The 22,882-nt window shown below is 35.4% G+C and overlaps 1 non-coding gene across 1 annotated transcript; it reads left to right on the top strand.

Annotated features, from left to right (window-relative positions):
* Positions 1–225: 225 nt before the first annotated feature.
* LOC148555604 (small nucleolar RNA R71) lies at positions 226–331 on the top strand. Its single transcript, XR_015887119.1, has one exon. It is a non-coding gene; the product is annotated as a small nucleolar RNA R71 (small nucleolar RNA).
* The last annotated feature ends 22,551 nt before the right edge of the window (positions 332–22,882 follow it).

The following is a 22,882-nucleotide window of genomic DNA, read 5'->3' as shown; positions in this document are numbered from 1 at the left end:
TTCTGGGCCAGCAATGCATCCACGTTGTTTAGCTACATCACTCCTTTATTGTTGCCTCTTTCAGAAGCATAGAAGTAGTCATTCTCAGCTACAATCTCAATGACATCTGTAGCTTCTTCAATGGTCTTCTTCTTGTTCAGAGATCCCCCAGATGAGTGGTCTACTGCCTTCTTTGATTCATAAGAAAGACCTTCATAGAAAATGTGTAACTGCACTCATTCATTGAACATATTTGGTGGGCACCTTCTTGTCAAGTCCTTAAACCTCTCCCATGCTTCATATAGAGTTTCACCATCTTGTTGCCTAAGGTTTGTACCTCAGCTCTCAACCTGTTGATTCTTTGAGGAGGATAGAATCTCGCCAAGAATTTGTTCACCACATCCTCCCAGGTTGTTAAACTCTCCTTCGGGAAGGATTCCAGCCATTTAGATGCTTTGTCCTTGAGTGAGAAGGGGAACAAAAGCAATCTATAGGTGTCGGGATGAACACCATTAGACTTCACAGTATCACATATCCTTAGGAATGTGGTTAGATGTTGATTGGGGTCTTCTTGGACACTTCCTCCGAATGAACAGTTGTTCTGAACAAGGGTGATGAGCTGTGGCTTTAGTTCAAAGTTATTGGCATGTATGGTTGGCTTTTGGATGCTACTTCCACAGTTTCCTGGGTTTGGATTTATATAAGAGCCTATAACTCTTCTCTCTTGTCCAGCATGATGCACTGGACCTTCTCTGCCATGGTTGTGAGCCTCTTCTTCATGATGATTCTCCATATTCTCATCCATGTCTGGTTCAAAGTACTCTTCCTCTTCCTCAGCACCAACAACTCTCTTTCCTCTTGCTTCCCTCCTTAATCTAAGGAAGGTCCTCTCAGGTTTAGAATTAAAAGAAGTTGAACCCCACTTCTTCTACCTGTCATACAACCAACAAGGCCAAAGCAAAAGGGAGATAGAGAGTATTCTTGTTAAAAATGCCGTTAGTGTGAGTGATGTAATATATCAAACAGTTAGTGGGTTAGTGAACTGAATTGTAACAAATAAGAGAACACCACAAACGGGTAGGGGTAAAGGGAAGAAAATAACTGAAACTGAAAGTAAATCAATCAAACAGAAATTAAATCAAACAAAAGAAAAATGCTCAATCTAGTTATCCACCAATTTAATCATTGTTGATACAAAATCAATCCCCGGCAATGGCGCCATAAACTTGATGCACGGAAACTTGTCTCTCAACAATTTTCCCTCGGCAAGTATACCGAATTGTGGTCAAGTAAAAACTCACAATAGAGTGAGGTCGAATCCCACAGGGATTGATTGGTCAAGCAACTTTAATCAGAGGAATGTTCTAGTTGAGCTAAGCAGAATTTGATTTGAGAGTTGCAGGAAATTAAATAGTGGAAAAGTAAATGGCAGAAAATGTAATTGCTGGAAATAAAGAACTGAATGTAAATAACGGAAAGTAAATTGCAGAATCTTAAATGGGGAATAGGGAAGATGAACATAAAAGTAAATGGCAGAAAGTAAAGAGAATGGGTAAGATCAGAAATGGGGAGTTCATTGGGTTCAGGAGATGTTGTATTTTCTGGATCAAGTTCATTTTCATCTCTTCCTCAATCAATGCATTCATTGATCTCCTTGGCAATCTTAAGTGATTGAATTCTAATTCCTTGGTAATTGAATCTCTCAAATCTTGAACAATATCCAATTCCTTGGTCTAATTGCTCATGAGAAGAGATGAAGTATGGTCACTGATTATACCACATGTATTTCCAAATCAAAGTATTGGAAGAATTATATGTCACTATATCCGTCCAAACCCCAATTTGGTCCAATATGAGAAAGCATTTCTAGCATGATCTCTTCATTCCTCTTCCAAGGTTCCAAAGAGATCCAAGTATGAATAGCTTCTTTTCCAAGACAACTACCCAATTGGATGAAGATTGAAAGCTTTCTAGTAAAATCAAGAGAAAAGAAAGAAGAAGAATAATGAAAACTATTATTGATCCATCAAATTACAACAGAGCTCCCTAACTCAATGAAAGAGGTTTAGTTGTTCATGGCTATGGAAATGGAAAGCAAAGATGAAAAATACATTCTAAAAGTAAAACTAGAAGTTGCAGAGAAAGTAAAATTATACAGAGAGTAGTTCTCCCAATGCCCAAAAGCTCTCTTACTAGTTCAAAACTACTCCTATATATACTACTCTTCTGATCTTCTAGTTGGCTCTTTAAGTCTTGGATATGGGCCTTTGGATCTTTAGTTGAAGCAGTTGCAGTCTTCAGTGGGCTCAGCTTTGCTTGCAGAGAAAGTGTGAGTTAGGCATGGACGTTAGTTAGGACGTTAGTGGTGTTAACGTTAAGTGAAAATGTGGGTTCGTGAACGTTAGTGACGATCACCTTTTTCACTAACGTTCCTAACCCAAGATGGTCCACGTTAACTTCAACGTTAGTGGCACTAACGTGACCACTAACGTTGCCTCTTGGTCCTTCGCAAACGTTATTGGCACTCACCTTTTCCAATAACGTTTGCTTGTTGCCCTTCCTCCCTACGTTAGTGTCCACGTTAGTGTAGCTAACGTGACCCTTAACGTGGGCATGCCTCAACTTTGAGAATGTTAGTGACACTTACCTTTGTCACTAATGCTCCAAATGCCCCTTCTCACATTAGTGCCTCACGTTAATTGTATTAACGTGGCCACTAACATGGTGGTGATTGCAATCTCCAACGTTAGTGACAAAGGTGAGTGTCACTAACATTGGCTCATCAATTCTTTCCTCCACGTTAATGTAATTAACGTGGCAACTAACGTGGCTAATAGTGGCTTGGTCCAATGTTAGTGACAAAGGTGAGTGTCACTAATGTTGGCACTTCTTTGTTCCTTCCACGTTAGAGTTCACGTTAATGTAATTAACGTGGCTCTTAACGTGGCTAAGCGTGCCCCTTTTTCCAATATTAGTGGTATTCACTTTTACCACTAACGTTGGAGCTTTACTTCTCCTCCACATTAGCTTCCACGTTAATGTAGTGAACGTGGCAACTAACGTGGGCTATAATGGCTTTTGAAAGCGTTATTGGAAATCACTTTTCTCATTAACGTTGCAAGCTTGCTCCCATTCCATGTTAATGGTCACGTTAGTTAGACTAACATGGCTATTAACGTGGCATCTTTCTTGCTTCCTTTGTCCTGAAATCAAGCAAGTAATGTGCATCAAAGCTAGGTTCTAACTCATGAGATCATGCATCATCCATTTTATCATTCAATTCATGCATAATTCTCATAAAATCGTATAAAATTCACAATGTTTGCTTAAATCAAGATGTAAGTGATTATCTACCTAAAACTTGCTTATTAACTAAGAAAATGCATGAAACTACCCTAAAACAGTAAAGAAAAGGTCAGTGAAACTGGCCAAAATGCCCTAGCATCATTGACTCAGCAAGTCAATATGATTTCTCAAAGTCTGACTGAAATGCAAGCTGCATCAGGCAGTACTAAAGAAGCCTCCCCTTAAGGAAAAGCTTATGATCCTGAGAATCCTGGAATGGAAGAAGTGAATTACATGGGAGAATCCTATGGAAACACTTACAAATCTTCATGGAGGAATCATCCTAATCTCTTATGGAAGGATCAAAAGAAGCCTAATCAAGGCTTCAATAATAATAATGGTGGGAGAAATAGGTTTGGCAATAGCAAGCCTTTTCCATCATCTTCTGAGCAACAGAGAAAGAATTCTCAGCAGAGCCTCTCTGACTTAGCAATCATAGTCTCTGATCTATCCAAGACCACTCACAGTTTCATGACTGAAATAAGGTCCTCCATCAGAAATTTGGAGGTACAAGTGGGTCAACTGAGCAAAAGAGTTACTGAACTCCCTCATAGTACTCTCCCAAGCAATACAGAAGAGAATCCAAAAGGAGAGTGAAAGGCCATAAATATAACCAACATGGCCGAACCTGGAGAGGAGGAAGAGGCAGTGATTTCCAGTGAGGAAGACCTCAATGGACGTCCACTGGCCACTAAGGAGTTCACCAATGAGGAACCTAAGGAATATGAGGCTCATACAGAGACCATAGAGATTCCACTGAACTTATTGTTGCCATTCATGAGCTCTGATGAGTATTCTTCCTCTGATGAGGATGAAGACATTATTGAAGAGCAAGTTGCTCAGTATCTAAGAGCAATCATGAAGCTAAATGCCAAGCTATTTGGTAATGAGACTTGGGAGGATGAACCTCCATTGCTCATCAATGAACTGAATGATCTGGTTCAACTGAAATTACCTCAGAAGAAACAGGATCCTGGAAAGTTCTTAATACCCTGTACCATAGGCACCATGACCTTTGAGAAGGCTCTGTGTGACCTAGGGTCAGGAATAAACCTCATGCCACTCTCTGTAATGGAGAAACTAGGGATCTTTGAGGTACAAGCTGCTAGATTCTCATTAGAATTGGCAGACAAATCAAGAAAACAGGCTTATGGACTTGTAGAGGATGTCTTAGTGAAGGTTGAAGGCCTGTATATCCCTGCTGATTTCATAATCCTAGACATTGGGAAGGAAGAGGATGAATCCCTTATCCTTGGAAGACCCTTCCTAGGCACAGCAAGAGCTGTGATTGATGTGGACAGAGAAAAGTTAGTCCTTCAATTGAATGAGGACTTCCTTGTGTTTAAGGCTCAAGGATCTTCTTCTGTAACCATGGAGAAGAAGCATGAAAGGCTTCTCTCAATACAGAGTCAAACAAAGCCCCCACACTCAACTTCTAAGTTTGGTGTTGGGAGCCAACATTAAGCTCTGAGTCTCTGTGAAGCTCTCTAAGAGCTTACTGTCAAGCTATTGACATTAAAGAAGCGCTTATTGGGAGGCAACCCAATGTTATTTAATTATATTTATATAATTATTTTCCATTGTTATTTTATATTTTCTTTAGGTTGATGATCATGTGAAGTCACAAAAATAACTACAGAATTAAAGCAATACAAACAATAGCATCAAAAATAGCACACCCTGGAGGACAGGCTTACTGGCGTTTAAACGCCAGTAAGAATAGCAGAATGGGCGTTTAACGCGTAGTTTGGCAGCATTCTGGGTGTTAAACGCCAGAATGGGCAGCATTCTGGGCGTTTAACACCAGAAAAGGGTGTCTAGCATCTGGCTGGTTTTAAACGCCAGAAATGGTAGACAGACTGGCGTTTAACGCCAGAAAAGGGTGTCTGACTGGCGTTAAATGCCAGAAAGGGGCAGCAGACTGGAGTTTAACGCTAGAAAAGGTAGCAAAGCTGGTGTTAAATGCCAGAATTGGCACACAGTGGGCGTTTACATGCCAGAATGGTGCAGGAAGCAGAATTCCTTGACACCTCAGGATCTGTGGACCCCACAGGATCCCACCTACGCCACCTCTTCTTCTCTCTTCTTCACACTTTTCCATAACACTCTTCCCCAAATATCCTTGACCAATCCAATCAATACCTCTTCCCCAAATACTATTCACCTATTAAATCCTACTCTCTTCTCCATACTCTCTTCACCACTCACATCCATCCATCATAAAACCCCACCTACCTCACCATTCAAATTCAAACCATTTCCCTCCCAAACCCACCCCTTCATAACCGAATTCTCCCTCTCTCTTACCCTATAAATACCCCTCCTTACCACCTTCAATTTCACACATCTTACACAATTAAACCCCCTTGGCCGAACCCACTCCTCACCTCCATCTCCTCCATTTATTCTTCTTCTCCTCCTTTCTTTCTTCTTTTGCTCGAGGACGAGCAAACATTTTAAGTTTGTTGTGGAAAAAGCTCTACTTTTTATTTTTCTATAACCACTAATGGCACCTAAGGCCAGAAAAACCTCTAGAAAGAGGAAAGAGAAGGCAATTGCTTCCACCTCCGAGTCATGGGAGATGGAGAGATTCATCTCAAAGGTCCATCAAGACCACTTCTATGAAGTTGTGGCCAAGAAAAAGGTGATCCCCGAGGTTCCACTTCTATGAAGTTGTTTTATCTATGTTTGTGTCTTTATTACATGATCATTAGTGTTTAGTGTCTATGTCTTAAAGCTATGAATGTCCTATGAATCCTTCACCTTTCTTAAATGAAAAAAATGTTTTCTGAAAAAGAAAAAGAAGTACATAAATTTCGAATTATATCTTGAAAATAATCTAATTATTTTGATGTGGTGGCAATACTTTTGTTTTCTGAATGAATGCTTGAACGGTGCATATTTTTGATATTGTTGTTTATGAATGTTAAAATTGTTGGCTCTTGAAAGAATAATGAAAAAGGAGAAATGTTATTGATGATCTGAAAAATCATAAAATTGATTCTTGAAGCAAGAAAAAGTAGTGAAAAAGAAGAAGCTTGCGAAAAAAAATATGACGAAAAAAATTAAAGAAAAAAGAAAGAAAAAAAGAAAAAGCAAGCAGAAAAAGCCAGTAACCCTTTAAACCAAAAGGAAAGGGTAAAAAGGATCCAAGGCTTTGAGCATTAATGGATAGGAGGGCCCAAAGGAATAAAATTATGGCCTAAGCGGCTAAATCAAGTTGTCCCTAACCATGTGCTTGTGGCGTGAAGGTGTCAAGTGAAAAGCTTGAGACTGAGCGGTTAAAGTCGTGGTCCAAAGCAAAAAGAGTGTGCTTAAGAGGTCTGGGCACCTCTAACTGGGGACTCTAGAAAAGCTGAGTCACAATCTGAAAAAGTTCACCCAGTTATGTGTCTGTGGCATTTGTGTATCCGGTGGTAATACCTAGAAAACAAAATGCTTAGGGTCACGGCCAAGACTCATAAAGGAGCTGTGTTCAAGAATCAACATACTGAACTAGGAGAATCAATAACACTATTTGAATTTTGAGTTCCTATAGATGCCAATCATTCTGAACTTCAAAGGATAAAATGAGATGCCAAAACCATTCAGAAGCAAAAAGCTACTAGCCCTGCTCATCTAATTGGAACTGAGCTTCATTGATATTTGAGATTTATTGTATATTCTCTTCTTTTTATCCTATTTTGATTTTAGTTGCTTGGGGACAAGCAACAATTTAAGTTTGGTGTTGTGATGAGCGGATAATTTATACCCATTTTGGCATTGTTTTTACATAGTTTTTAGTATGTTTTAGTTACTTTTTATTATATTTTTATTAGTTTTTACTATGAGTTTGTGTGTTTTTCTGTAATTTCAGGTATTTTCTGGCTGAAATTGAGGGACCTGAGCAAAAATCTGATTCAGAGGCTAAAAAAGGACTGTAGATGTTGTTGGATTCTGACCCTCATGCACTCGAAGTGAATTTTCTAGAGCTACAAAAGTCCAATTGGTGCCTCTCAATTGCATTGAAAAGCAGATATCTTGGGCTTTCCAGCAATATATAATAGTTCATACTTTGCCCGAGATTTGATGGCCCAAACTGGCGTCCAAACGCACACTAAAGAATTCTGGCGTAAAACGCCAGAACTGGCACTAAAACTGGCGTAAAACGCCCAAACTGGCATCTAAGCTGGCGTTTAACTCCAAGAACAGCCTAAGCACGAAAAAGCTTCAATGCTCAGCCCAAGCACACACCAAATGGGCCCCGAAAGTGGATTTCTGCACTATCTGCACTTAGTTATTTATTTTCTATAAACCCTAGTAACTAGTTTAATATAAATAGCACTTTTTACTATTGTATTCAAGAGATCTTTGGAAGACTTTAATCATATTGTACACATTTGGAGGCTGGCCTCACAGCCATGCCTAGACCTTCTTTCACTTATATATTTTCTACGGTGGAGTTTCTACACCCCATAGATTAAGGTGTAGAGCTCTGCTGTTCTTCATGAATTAATGCAAGTACTATTGTTTTTCCTTCAATTCACACCTACTTCTTCTCCAAGATATACTCTTGTACTTAATTCAGTTAAGTCAGAATGAAGGGGTGACCCGTGACAATCACCCACTATCTTCATTACTCGCTTAGCCAAGATCCGCGTGCCTGACAACCACAAGCGGTCTACATGATGTTCAACGTAGTTATTGGACGACAGTTAGAGCATATTCTCTTGGGTATCTAATACACGGACCGAGGCCGTGAGATTAGTATCTTCGTGGTATAGGCTAGAACCATTGGCAGCCATTCCTGGTATCCGGAAAGTCTAAACCTTGTCTGTGCTATTTCGAGTAGGATCTGGGAAGGGATGACTGTAAAGAGCTTCAAACCTGCAAATGTTGGGCGCAAGTGACAGTGTGCAAAAGGATCAATGGATCCTATTCCGACACTAGCGAGAACCGACATATGATTATCCATGCGATAGCTGTACCTGGTATTTTTCATCCGAGACGAGAAATCTGACAGTTGATTAGCCGTGCAGAAACCGTAGAGGACCATTTTCACTGAGAGGATCCTACACCTTGTCATGAAAGGGAGCACGCATGGTTGGAAGAAGGCAATAGGAAAGCAGAGGTTCAGAGGCAATAAAGCATCTCCAGACGCTTATCAGAAATTCCCGCCAATGAATTACATAAGTAACTTTCTCTTATTTTATGTTTTATTTGTATTTTAATTATTAAAACCTCATAACCATTTGAATCCTCCTGACTGAGATTTACAAGGATGACCATAGCTTGCTTCAAGCCGACAATCTCCGTGGGATCAACGCTTACTCACGTAAGGTTTATTACTTGGACGACCCAGTGCACTTGCAGGTTAGTTGCACCGGAGTTGTGAAAAGTGTGAATCACAATTTCATGCACCAAACCCCAAAGAAGGCTTAACCCAGCCATGAAGGAGGTGGTTCAAGAAGAAGTGATGAAGCTGTGGAATGTTGGAATCATATACTCAATCTCTGACAGCTCTTGGGTAAGACCAGTTCAAGTGGTGCCAAAGAAAGGTGGCATGACTGTCATCTTCAATGAGAAGAATGAACTTATTCCCAAAAGGACAGTGACAGGGTGGAGGATGTGCATAGATTATAGAAGGCTGAATGAGGTTACAAGGAAATATCATTTTTCTTTCCCTTTCATTAATCAGATGCTGGAAAGATTGGCTGGCCATGCCTATTACTGCTTCTTGGATGGGTATTCTGGGTACAATCAAATAGTGGTAGATCCCAAGGATCAAGAAAAGACCTCATTCACATGTCCATTTGGAATCTTTGCATACAGAAGGATGCCCTTTGGGCTGTGCAATGCCCCTACAACTTTTCAAAGATGTATGCTTTCTATATTTTCTGACATGGTGAAAAAATTCTTAGAAGTCTTCATGGATGATTTTTCTGTCTTTGGCAATTCATTTGATACCTGCTTGCATCATTTAACTCTTGTCTTGAAAAGATGCCAAGAAACTAATCTAGTATTGAATTGGGAGAAATGCCATTTCATGGTTCCTAAAGGAATAGTTCTTGGGCATAAAGTTTCAAGCAAAGGTATAGAAGTTGATAAAGCTAAAATAGAAATCATAGAAAAGATTCCTATACCTACTAATGTGAAAGTAGCAAGAAGTTTTCTTGGACATGCTGGTTTTTACAGGAGATTCATCGAAGATTTTTCAAAAATAGCAAAATCATTAAGCAATTTGCTAGTGATTGACAATCCTTTCATCTTTGATGACAACTGCAAGTATGCCTTTGAAACTTTAAAAAGAAAACCCATTACAACACCAATCATCATACCCCCAGATTGGGAATTGCCTTTTGAGCTCATGTGTGATGCAAGTGACTTTGGTGCTGTATTGGGGCAAAAGAAAGACAAGCTGCATTATGTTATATACTATGCAAGTAAGGTGTTGAATGAAGCACACAAAAATTATACCACCACTGAGAAAGAGCTCTTGGAAATTGTATATGCATTTGATAAATTTAGATAATACTTGATTGGTTCAAAGGTTATAGTATATACTGATCATGCTGCTCTCAAGTATCTCATGTCTAAACAGGATTCAAAGCCAAGGCTTATTAGGTGGGTGTTGCTGCTACAAGAATTTGACATTAAAGTGAGAGATAGAAAAGGGAATGAGAACCAAGTGGCAGACCATTTGTCAAGACTATCACAAGAAGCTAACCAAGATACACCACAACTAGTGAATGAAAAATTGCCAGATGAATATCTTCTTCAAATCCAGCAGGCACCTTGGTTTGCTGACATTGCAAACTATAAGGTGGGAAGGAAGATTCCTCAAAATTTTACCAAGCAACAAGTAAAGAAGCTGTGTAATGAAGCCAAGAAATTCTTGTGGGATGAGCCATTTTTGTTCAAGAGGTGTCCAGATGAGATGATTAGAAGGTGCATTCCTGAAAGAAGATGAGAGACATATTGTGGCACTGTCATGGTTCAGCTTATGGTGGACATTTTGAGTCAGAAAGAATAGCAGCTAAGGTGCTTCTAAGTGGATTTTATTGGCCAACTATATTCAAAGACGCCAGAGAGTTTGTGCACCAATGCAATGAATATCAAAGAGCTGGAGGGTTGACAAAGAGGAATGAAATGCCTCAAAACTTCATCTTGGAAGTGGAACTGTTTGATCTATGGGGTATAGATTTCATGGGCCCCTTTCTTCCATCCTATTCCTTCAAATACATTCTGGTAGCAGTGGAATATGTCTCCAAATGGGTGGAAGCCATAGCAACAACTACCTGTGATGCACTAATTGTTCTTCAATTTCTTAAGAGACACATCTTCACTAGATATGAGGTGCCTAAAATCCTTATTAGTGATGGTGGCAGCCACTTTTGTAACAGACAGATGGAAAAGCTGCTCCACAAATATGGAGTAATTCACAAGGTAGCCACACCATATCACCCTCAGACCAATGGCCAGGCTGAATTGGCAAACAGAAAGCTGAAGAAAATTCTAGAGAAGACAGTGGGGATTATAAGGAAAGACTGGGCAAGAAAATTGGATGATGTTCTGTAGGCATATAGAACAACATTCAAAACTCCAATTGGAAAGTCACCCTTTAAGCTAATCTATGGGAAATCATGTCACCTTCCTGTGGAGTTAGAACATAAAGCTTGCTGGGCCACTAAGCTCCTCAATCTGGACTCTCAAGTAGCAGGAGAGAAAAGGCTACTACAACTCAATGAGCTAGATGAATTCAGATTGGAAACTTATGAGAATGCAAAGATATACAAGGAGAGAGCTAAAAAGTGGCATGACAAGAAAATATTGAAAAGAGAGTTCAAACCAGGACAACAAGTGCTCTTATATAACTCCAGGCTAAAAATTTTTCCTGGAAAACTCAAATCCAAATGGACTGGCCCCTATCTGATAACCAAGGTTTTCCCACATGGAAGCCTTGAACTTCTGAATGAAGCAACAAAGGACATAATCACAGCAAATGGTCAAAGAGCCAAGCATTATCTGGGAGGATCTTGGAACAAAAAAGAAAGTGTTCATGAGTTAGGATAAACAAAGAAGGAGGATGTCAAGCTAATGACGATAAACAAGCGCTTGTTGGGAGGCAACCTAACCAAAGGTAGTTTTCTTTTCCTAACTATTTCAATAAAAAAGGTTAAGTATATTTATATGGATTGCAAGGATCTAAGTTTGGTGTTGCACACCAAGACAATTTAAGGGTTAATGAAGGATGCTAAGTTTGGTGTTCCACCAAAAATTTCATTTAAAAACACATTTCAACCCTTTGCATAATTGGTTACTAGGTCCAAACAATCTGGGAAACTACTCAACCATTATCTGTTTTCTAGTTTTTAGTTTTGCTCCCTTCAGAAAAGGCACAGGGTTTCATATATATATGGATGAATTGTTGCATAAGAGATACTGGCAAGGGACTAAGTTTGGTGTTCACACACCAAAGTAAATTCAAAAAAACCTACAAACATTCATGCATATTGACCATTTTTCAAGTGCTTGGGGGGACAAGCAACTTCCACTACCATTGCAGAAAATTATTCAACCTTTTTGGAAGGACAATACACCAAAAGCAAGCAAAGCACAGAAGCTAAGAAAGGAGGATGAAAGACTAAGCAAGAAGATACCAAAAAGGTTGTATTGTTACTCAACTGTTTATATCTTGCTATGTTTTGGATGGAAGTTTAATTGTATCCCTCTCTGATAGGTTACCCTTATCTGCATTTTGTTTGACTACTGTCTTGTCATTACTCAATTAAGTGATCTAGCCAGAATGTTTGCATCATTTCATCCACTTGAATATATGTCTTGTTCCTCCTGCATAAATAAGAGAAAATATTGAAACAGAAAGTAAATGTCCAATGTAGTAGGAATGATAACAAAGTTCAGTGGTGGTATATATGTATGTTTGTTAAAGTAAGCTCATTAATAAAGGATAAAGGTTATAATGCTCTTTTATAGTATGATAGGCTGCTGCTTGTGAACTCTTGATTAATAATTATCCTTGGAAAAAGAAAAAGAAAAGAAGAAAAGCCAAGAATTAGCAACCAAAAATGAAAGAAACAGATAATAAGGCTAGACACCAATAGCTTGGACCCTAGGACACATACCTGTGATACTATTGTATTAGGATTTGCTTGGATTATTAGGTTCTGAGGAGTATTTTAAAACTTGGTAACTTGGATTAACTAATTCGGGATTACCAACCGAAAATCCACCATCAAAAGCAACCTAATTACAAAGCGTTTAGTAACCCAAAGAGGTGCTGGGCATCAATGTCTTAGGATGAATTGTAAGCCAAGTGTCTGTGGTGGATATGTGTTGATTGAAAAACAGAGCTAAAGGGCCGCTGCAACACATAACACTTAGCTGTGAAATAAAGGTGTAAGCTTCTCAGCAGAAAAACAAAAGGAGATCAAAATACCAAGGATGGTTGAATAACAAGGTTCACAGCAGCAACTTTAGTCATCATTTAAAAGGACATTTCAATCTTGAATCATAACAAAAGTAGAGCTTCAAGTTCATCTGCATAAAACCCCATGAACCAAATTCAATTACCTGCTAAATAAGGACATGTATGCTTTTCTGTTTTCTCTCATTTCTTCTCATGTTTTAGTGCTTGCTTGGGGACAAGTAAGATTTAAGTTTGGTGTTGTGATAACAAGTCATCTTATGCTAGTTTCACAAGCATTTTTCTTTTGTTTCATTAGGTTTTATGCACTTTCTTGCACAATAAGTAAGTGGTTGGAATGGAATTTCATGATTATATCGATCCAATCAAACATTGTTGATTTTGTACAAAATCATGAGAATTATGCACAATTTAGTTGTTGATTATGAATCTTATGATTTTGGTGAGACTTTGATTTCTTGTTTGGTTGATTTTAGGTGAAAAAGTGAAGAAAAAGAAGAGCATTGCAGTATAACGTAGCGTTCAAATGAAGAACGCCACGCTCAGTAGGCGATGCGCACGCGTACCGGACGCTTACGCGTCAGGGGCGATTTTTGAAGACCCACACGTCCGCGTGCATGACGCGTACGCGTGGAAGTGTTTGGCGCTCATTTTCAAAAGAGAGCGCCACGTTCACTAAGCCAGCGCTTTCGGGAATGTTCGAATTTGGAGGCAAAGTTTTGCAAATGACACGCACGCAAGCTTGACGCACACGCGTCGATGGAGCACCTGGGACAAAGCACGCTCACGCGTGGCTGGCGCTAAAGCCTGAATTGAATATTTTGCTACCCACGCGCATGCGCAAAGGACGCGCACGCATGCGCAGCGCTCACTAAGCAAACGTAGCGCTCACTAAGTTAACGCTACTGAGGGCGTGTACGCGTCATCATGGCGTGCGAGAATATTGGGGGCTGAAGACTGATAGTGATGCGTACGCGTACATGACGCGTGCGCGTCGATGAGCAGAAAGTGCAAAAGGACGCGCACGCGTCAGAGACGCGCATGCATGGATGAATGAACACTGTGCTCACTTTGAGAACACAACGTTCCCCTGGAAGCTGCAACAAATTGCAATTCTGATCCATTTCATACAAGGCCAAAAACCCCACTCCAAGTACGGGAAGCCAGAAGTGGAAAGTGTATAAATAGATAGGAATTTGATTTCAAAAGGAGCTCTCTCTCTCTCTCGGAATTTTCCATTTAGAATTTTAGAATTGAGATCAGATCTGAATTTTTTCCTTCTGTTTTGTTTCTTTTCTTCTGCAACTTTTACTTTTCTGTTTTGGATCTTTTGGCTTTGGATTAAAGAATTCGTCTGAATTACTTCATCTTGGAGTTCTCTTTTATTTTTCTTATTGATAGTTTTATGAGTTGGAGATCTGATCATAATTTACTTTCTGATTTTCTTTCTTCTACAATTTCTACTTTCTGTTTTGTTAAGAGAGCAATCGAGATCTAAATTTTCTTTCTGCTTTTGTTATCCTACTGCAATTGTCAATTTCTCTTTTAGGATTTTAAAGTTGATCTAAGTTTTCATTCTGTTTTGATTCTTCTGCAATTTTTATTTCTGTTTTGATTCCCATTACCCAAATCCCTTTTATTCTTCATGCAATTTAAGTTTCCTGCAATTTAGATTCAGCAATTTAAATTACTTGCACTTTAAGTTTCAGTTATTTACCTTTTTTGCAATTTAAGTTTCGGCTCTTTTAATTTCTTGCACTTTAAGTTTCTGCAATTTAATTCTTTTGCAATTTAAGACTCTGCCCAATTTACTTTCTGCATTTTATTTCCTTACAATTTTACTTCTTTTAATCAAATTTCACCCCAAATCATCAAATATTCGCTTAACTAAATTCATCACTAGACAAAAGTTGCTCAATCCATCAATTTCTGTGGGATCGACCTCACTCTTGTGAGTTATTACTACTTGACGCGACCCGGTACACTTGCCGGTGAGTTTGTGCGGAATCGTTTTTTTCCTTCATCAGGGAGTGGAGCTGTGGCCCACACCTTTAAACAGTTAAATGGTGAACGTGCAAAACTAAAAAATGGATCATCTCAATTTTTTTTAATAATTAAAAGAGTAAAGCGTAATCTCCTACTATTAATTTTAGGACAATTCTTCAATATAGATATTGCATAGACATCTACATATATAGATTTTTGCTGGAAGAACACCAAATAGACAAGTGTCCCTTGAAGGGACAACTTCTGCGTCGCAGCAGCTACTTCCTGTATTTGTAGCAGTAGTTCAGTGTCAAGCACGTGCAATTTATAAAATTAAAGGAAGATAATTGAGTAATTAGAATATTTGTAATTAGGTATTTAGATGGGCCATTTCATAGTACACGGATTTGATATGTTTTTTGGGTCTCTTTCTTGTAAAGCAATTTAAAACAAAAAAGTTAGTTTTTATAGGTCTATTTTATTTGCTGTTTTATTTTAATTTATTGTAATTGAAATAAATTCTTAATTTATTGCACCTTTGAAATAAATTCTTAATTATCGGAGTTAATTTTTAGGACGAATTTTTTTGTTCACTACTGAGATTTAAAATTGTGTTATTTTATATGCCATGGCTTTATGTTTCGGTAAAATTTAAAATTTTTTTTAATATCAATTGAAAATAAAAATTTATAAAAAATTTACTTATATCTCTAACTGAGAAAAAATGTTAATAATATAAATATGTATGAGTAATTATTTTCTGTCGTCACTAATTTTTGTGCAACCTTTTTTTACTTATTCTCTCATTTTCATATATAATTATAATTTTATATATAATCATAAATTTTAAATACATACGGTAACAAATTATTATTAATATATTCATCTAAGATAGACAATTTGTTAGAATTAATCATTGTATCATATTATTAATATATTAATTTATTTTTGTTTAATTTTTTATTTGATATGATTAATCATTATATATGTGTTTTGATTTTCTGTTCGACTAATAATTATTTTTTAATTAAAATGAATATAAAAAAATTAAAAATACACCTGCTTAGATTAAAGTACGAAACTAAAAATAGATATAGATAAAGGGTTAATTTTTACATCTATAAATTTAAGTTAGTTAATAGAGAAATGGACAAATGTTTTAAGATAGAACAAATTCTACCTAATTTATAGACCTTTCTTGTTGTTCACGTGATGAAAGAAATATTCAAATAAAAAATTATTTATGTTTTTACTAATTAAGCTGAGATAATTAGAGACTTCAGTATAAGTTAGGTTTTTTTTGGGTATTATTATGTAAAACTTGACATTTTTGGTTTCGTACTTCAGTTTAAGCAACTCATAATATGTGAAATTTTACATAATAATACAAAAAAAATTCAACCTATACTAAAGTCTCTAATTATTTTAGCCTAATTAGTAATAACATAAATAATTCTTTATTCAAATATTTCCTTCATCACGTGGACAACAGAAAAGGTTTCTGAACTAGATAGAATTTGTCCATTTTAAAAATATTTATTCAACTCTCCATTAACTAACTCAAATTTATTGGTGTAAAAATCAACCTTTTATCTATATCTATTTTTGGCTTTGTACTTCAGTCTAAACAAGTATATTTTTAATTTCTTATATTCATTTTAACTAAAAAAATAACTATTAGTTGAACAGAAAATCAAAACACATATATAATAATTAATCATATCAAATAAAAAATTAAACAAAAATAAATTAATATAGACTAATTAATTATTCTAATAGATTATAATTCACTCGCAACGTAAAAGAATAATAAAGTTATATTATTATATATTTATTTAAAAAATTTGAAAATAATATAGTACAAAGATTAATTTTAACAAATTGCCTACCTTAGCTATATATATATGAGAGAATAAGTAAAAAAAGTTGCACAAAAATTAGTGACGACATAAAATAATTACTCATACATACTTATATTGTTAACGTTTTTCCTCAGTTAGGGATATAAGTAAATTTTTTATAAATTTTTATTTTCAATTGGTATTAAAAAAATTTTAAATTTTATCAAAACGTAAAGCCATTACATATAAAATAACACAATTTTAAATTTCAGTAGTGAACAAAAAAATTCCTCCTAAAAATTAATTCCGATAATTAAGAACTTATTTCAAAGGTGCAATAAATTAAGAATTTATTTCAATTACAATAAATTAAAATAAAACAGTAAATAAAATAGACCTATAAAAACTAATTTTTTTTTGTTTTAAATTGTTTTACAAGAAAGAGACCCAAAAAATATATCAAATCCGTGTACCATGAAATAGCCCATCTAAATACCTAATTACAGATATTCTAATTACTCAAATTATCTTCCTTTAATTTTATAAATTGCACGTGCTTGACACTGAACTACTGCAACAAATACAGGAAGTAGCTGCTGCGACGCAGAAGCTGTCCTTTCAAGGGACACTTGTCTATTCGACGTTCCTCTAGCAAAAATCTATATATAGATGTCTATGCAGTATTTATACCGAAAAATTTGCCTTAATTTTATAAGTGGAATTAAAAATAAATATAAAAAAAAAATAATAAAGGGTTAGAAATTATATTTTACACTCTCAATTTTTTTAATCAATTAGAAGATCACTTTCCGCAAAATCTGGATTTTTTTTACTTGTCATGCCTAATGGTAAAATACTAAAATGTATATAACAATATTTAACGTTTATTATTTCATTAAATTATCACATGAGTAGGCTAAATAATGTGCACTAAATAATATTTGACTATGGTACGTATTCTAAGCCAAGAAAGTTAATTACAGCCATCAAGTTTGCAAAAACCATACGAGAAAACAAACACCCTCGACTTGAAGCCGAATTGGTGTTTAAAAGTAAAGCAGAATATAAAAAAATTAATGAGATGATTATTAAAAGTTTATTAGTTAAATATAAACAAGGATATCTATCTTTAAGTGCTTTTATAATCGGATAACATAATGCAATCAAAATATTGAAATTTAAGCATTTATGAAAAATGTCTTTCGTAATGTGTTGTAGCTAGCAAATTTAAAATGGATAAGAATATGAAAGAAAAAGCTATCACAAGAAAATATAAATGTGCCTAATCATTTTACCCTGAAGAAAACTAGAAAAGTTTATAAAGTTGTTACGGGTGACCCGTGGGCCGTGACCAATCAAATGATTGAAGGTCATTTCATGTAGCACTATTTTAAATTTGACTTGCTAGAATGATATAAAAAAAGCTTGAAAAAAAGTGTGAGGTAGCTAGAGGAGAGAGTACACAAATTCAAAATTATTATTTAGAGTAAAATATTAAATTATTTTTTTATGTTTAGATTTAATTATGTTTTAGTCTATAAAATTTAAAGTGTCTTATTTAAATTTTAAAAAAAATTATTTAGCTTCAATATAGTACTACGGTGAGTTTAAGATTAAATAATTAACAAAATGTGCTATGTGGCAGCAGTGCAAGAACAAGGTCGATAATTTGGAGAAGATGTACAAGCTCGAGAAGTACAGAATTAGCAGCGGATGTATTTCCATGAGTCGCTACCCTTGGTTCAAGCACATAGAGAACATCGTCAGAAACTCGCTTTTTTCGGGCAAGTTTTCCGGCGGCAACGAGGACAAGGCCATCGTCACCTTCATCGCAGGAACTCCCCTCGGCCATCGAAGAGGTTTCTTATGAGTTTTTTAGATTTGAAGACTAAACTTCGTTAATTATTTGACTTTGACTTTACAGCAGGACTACATTAAAGCTAAATGAATCTTTTTTTTTTATTCAAATAGGACATTTTAAACCTTAGGGATCAAAACAGGATTACACCCAAATATAACGGATCAATTTAGCACTTTACCCTATTATTTATATACAAAAATTTAGATCTAAAATCAGTATTATATATAAAAATTTGATATCATAACTAATTTTAATGTATAAAAATATTATGTATACACAATAATAAAAATATTTTGATAGATTGGTGATTAGTCAATCTAAGTTATTTCTTCGCATGAGAAGATTCAATGCAATAATATTATATAACGTTCTTAGGTTGGTGGAGTATCAAATCTGAGTCTTTTCTAAGAAAGTTAGCTGAATATTTAATATTTTTGGATGATGGGGTATCCAATTGAGTTACTTCATGGTCTTGAGAAAGTTTGAAAAAATAATATTAAAAGTTCTTATATTGTGCCCAGCATAATCCGTGCATAATCCGTGTTATTGTTGTAGCCTGGTATAACTTTATACAAATAATATCTTTTGTACACATATTTTATTAGTGAAACTCTCAACTTACTTGAGGCCTAGATGTAGGCATTTTAAGCCGCATTAGTATATATCGCCTGTATACTTTCTCTCAAAACTTTTAACTCTTTCATTCTCTGTTCATTTATTTGTCTAGAGTTCAATAGCAATAAATCGTTTTAACAAATCTAAAATAGTTCCGAAATTGATTTGAAACACGTTTAAAGTTTGCTGAATACCTTAGAAGACATCTTTCTACAGCTGTTATCTCTGAATCTACTTCATTAAACTTAAAACTAGCATATTATCTGAACATACTAAATCTCATTTTTGCTACACTCAAGTAAACTTTTTGAGAAGTATTTTAAGTTATTTCAATTAAATGAATGATATCAAGTACGATTCAACCCTCTCATGCACTCTTTACAACTTCAATTATTTGAATCATGGAGTTATCAATACTATATAATGCTTTTTAATGGTTAACTGAAGAGAATAAACTAGCACATCATATTAACAACTCAAATTATATGTAGAATTGAAATCAGGATGGAAATTGTTGCATGCTTTTTGTACCATTAATTGCCTCATACAACATTCTGAATAAGAATTTTAATTGATGTTTACCATGCAAATTTTATTAATTATGGCACAAATAAGTAATTGGAATTACCTTTCAATTTTGTCAACATTATTTTAATTCAATAGAATGTGAAGGTAAGTTGAACTCAATCCCAAAAAGATTAACTACTTATTTTTTTTTTGTATTTCCTCAATAATATCGGTTTGATTGAAGATCGACAATAAGTGCTCCAAAGTAGATATTTCACCACCATCATTGTTATGACAAACTCTTGTACGCATTGATTGGACTGCAGTTTAACGTAGTATAGATAAAAATGTGTTATTTATTTTGAAAAATATGCCTCAGATACTGACCCTTCAACTCTGACATTGTTTTTAATTGTTCTCTTGCAAACAACTATTTGACTTTTAAATGGATACATAGACCTATATTGTACAGGACTTGTACACACACCTTATATGCCGAGTGAAAGGAAAAATGTTCCATGACATTGAAGAAATCATGTGAAAATATTACCTCTAACTTAAGATGAGTGAGATGTTTGTTTCGTAACAAGTAGGTCTTCCATATCTAAAGTTGGTAAATACAAATCTCTAAAATATTGACCCAACTCACTCAACGACATCCATATATGATTGGATAATTCTCTCAATGCCACTAGAAGTAAGTATTCTATAAACACGCGGCAATAATGAATTTTCATTCCATAAAACCTTTCTTGACAAAGGTTCTGTCTTTATTCTAAGAACAACACATAGATTTCCTTTGACTTAGCTACCTCCATCCCCCAAAAATACTAGATTCAAATAAGGACCCTATAAAAATCGACAAAGTCTAACTTGACTTTGTTATTGTACTTACTCTGATCACTATCCATGATCGTGTGATGAATAACATTATCGAACATTCTCTTTTCAACATGCATCACATCAAAATAATATTATACTAGGAGAGGTTTCCGGCAAGTCGGGTCCCAAAAGATACTTCTCTTAGTCTAACTATATTCATTTTGATATCCTTGAAACTATAATTGATGCATCAACTATTCTAGGAAAATCATGCATCCTTGTCCACATTAGATCACTGATTAACCTAATCGGAAGCTTCTCATATTCTTCGTTATTCTTTCTAAATGTAATTCCATTATGTCTATAGAGATAACTCAGGTAAAAGTCCTGTAATAATCAAACCAAGACTTCTTTTCATCATATTCAAACTAAAATGCTTTAATATCCCCATTCAAATAGGACAAACTAACCTCCCATGTGTCATTCAACTAGACAATATATTGTATGCAGAAAAATCATTTATTGTCCACATGAAAGTAATCCTTAGGATGAAATTTGTTTTAGTATCTACGTCATAAGTCAAAATGCCGAGGGCTACAAAGAACATTAAACCCATTAATTAGAGTATGATGGAATACATTTGTTTTTTAGCCTTTAGATTTTTAAGGCCAGGGATAACACATGTTATGAAGAGAGAAGGATCTTTCATATACATTTTGGTTGGAAGATTGTACGACATAATAATCATAGACCAACAAGATTACGAGTTGCTAAAGCTGATATTAGGGACAAATCCATCATGACAAAGTTTAAGCCTAGCAATTCTAAGCTTGGTTGCAAAATCAGAGTATTTTTAGTCAAAATGAATCCATGATTCCTCGTAGAATGGTGGATGATAACATTGTCAGTTTGATGATTATCAAAATGCCACCTCATGTGAGGGGTGGAGCTCATTTATCCATAAAACCTTTGCAACCTTGGTATTAAAGGAAAGTAATGCACTCTTTTAAAGGAAACATTGTTGGTATGTTTCCTGCAGTCTAGCCAAGGTGAATTGAAAAATTCACACTCATTTAATCCCTCATCATCCTTGTAGTAAATAATGCAACCATTCAAACAATAATTTATGTTTATCATTTTGAACCCCAACTTAGAAACTATTTTTTTGGCTTTGTAATAATTCTTGGGTAAATCATGATGGTTAAGTGTGATCTCCTTAACTAGGTCAGCTATTTTCTCAAACAAATCCTATGTGTGGTTATTCTTAGACTTGATATTTAGCATTCTAGTTGAAATTGACAACTGGGAGTGAACACTACTATCCTAGGGAGGTGTTCGCACAGATTCAAGCATACCGTAAAACCTCTAAGAATTGGGATTCGGTTCTTCTTCCTCATCCTCCACTACTTGGATGGGTTGATAAAGTGCATCGCACACCATCTCTTCATGCCTAACATTGTTATTTTCCTAGCTAACATGCCCAACTATGTAATTATAATACAAATATTTTGAGCTGCTTCCAATAACTTGATATAAGTCCATCCATCATTAGACCATACCTAACATCATTGATACCTTTAAATCTTGTTCATTTACATTTAGCACACGGTGAACACCTCATATTTTTCATCCTTAAGAAATCATATATTCTGTTACAAGAATCTATACATCCGTTGAGTTCATCCAAAAACGATGGTTTCAAACCTACCCTATCTATGTGCACTCTGTAATGACCCAACTCTCGGTATGCCATGGTCATACAAGAAGCTAAGTGTCACCAACTTGTTCTCTTAAATATTATCTAACATTTAATATATGAGCATGTGCCTTGTTAGAGCGTTACCAATTTTACGAGTAAATTTTTTCTTTTAAAATGTTGAGGTTAAACAAAAGATTAAATATAAATAAACATACACAGGCATAAATGTAAAAGAACATACATCATAACTGATAATGTACATCATATACAACATATACAGATCATGCAGTGTTTACAAAAGATCAACTCAGTATACATCCTCGTCAACTCTTATATAGATAATATATACACGACACCCTGGGGCCTGACCCATTAAAAGGCCACTAATTTTACTCCCAGGCTAGCCTAACAACTTTACAGCTCCTAACTCTCGGGTGTACTAACACAAGTGAGAGACTATTCATAATGTAAGAACTGCAATTAATTAACTACTTAATTAATAAATTTAAGTGACCAAAATAGGTTCCAAAAACTTAAAATATTAATTAAAAATTTTAAATATGATATTTGGAATCAGTAGATTTTTCTGAGTCGGAAAACATAATTTTCTGTGAAAATTGCGTACAAACGCATACCGGTAAATTAGCCAACAATACCGGCTTAACTCTGTCTGATACTGTGTAAGAATAATAATAACAGTAGAAAAACTTAGAAAAATATTTAAAATTAAAAATCGGGCACTAATTCTAAAAGTTTGGCCCAAAATTGGGCTAAATGGTCAAAAAACGCTAATGGATTGGACT

Source organism: Arachis ipaensis, chromosome B6 (genome assembly GCF_059453495.1).
Source record: "Arachis ipaensis isolate K30076 ecotype BB chromosome B6, ASM5945349v1, whole genome shotgun sequence".
Lineage (NCBI taxonomy): Eukaryota > Viridiplantae > Streptophyta > Magnoliopsida > Fabales > Fabaceae > Arachis > Arachis ipaensis.
This window is presented reverse-complemented; position numbering and strand designations above follow the sequence as displayed.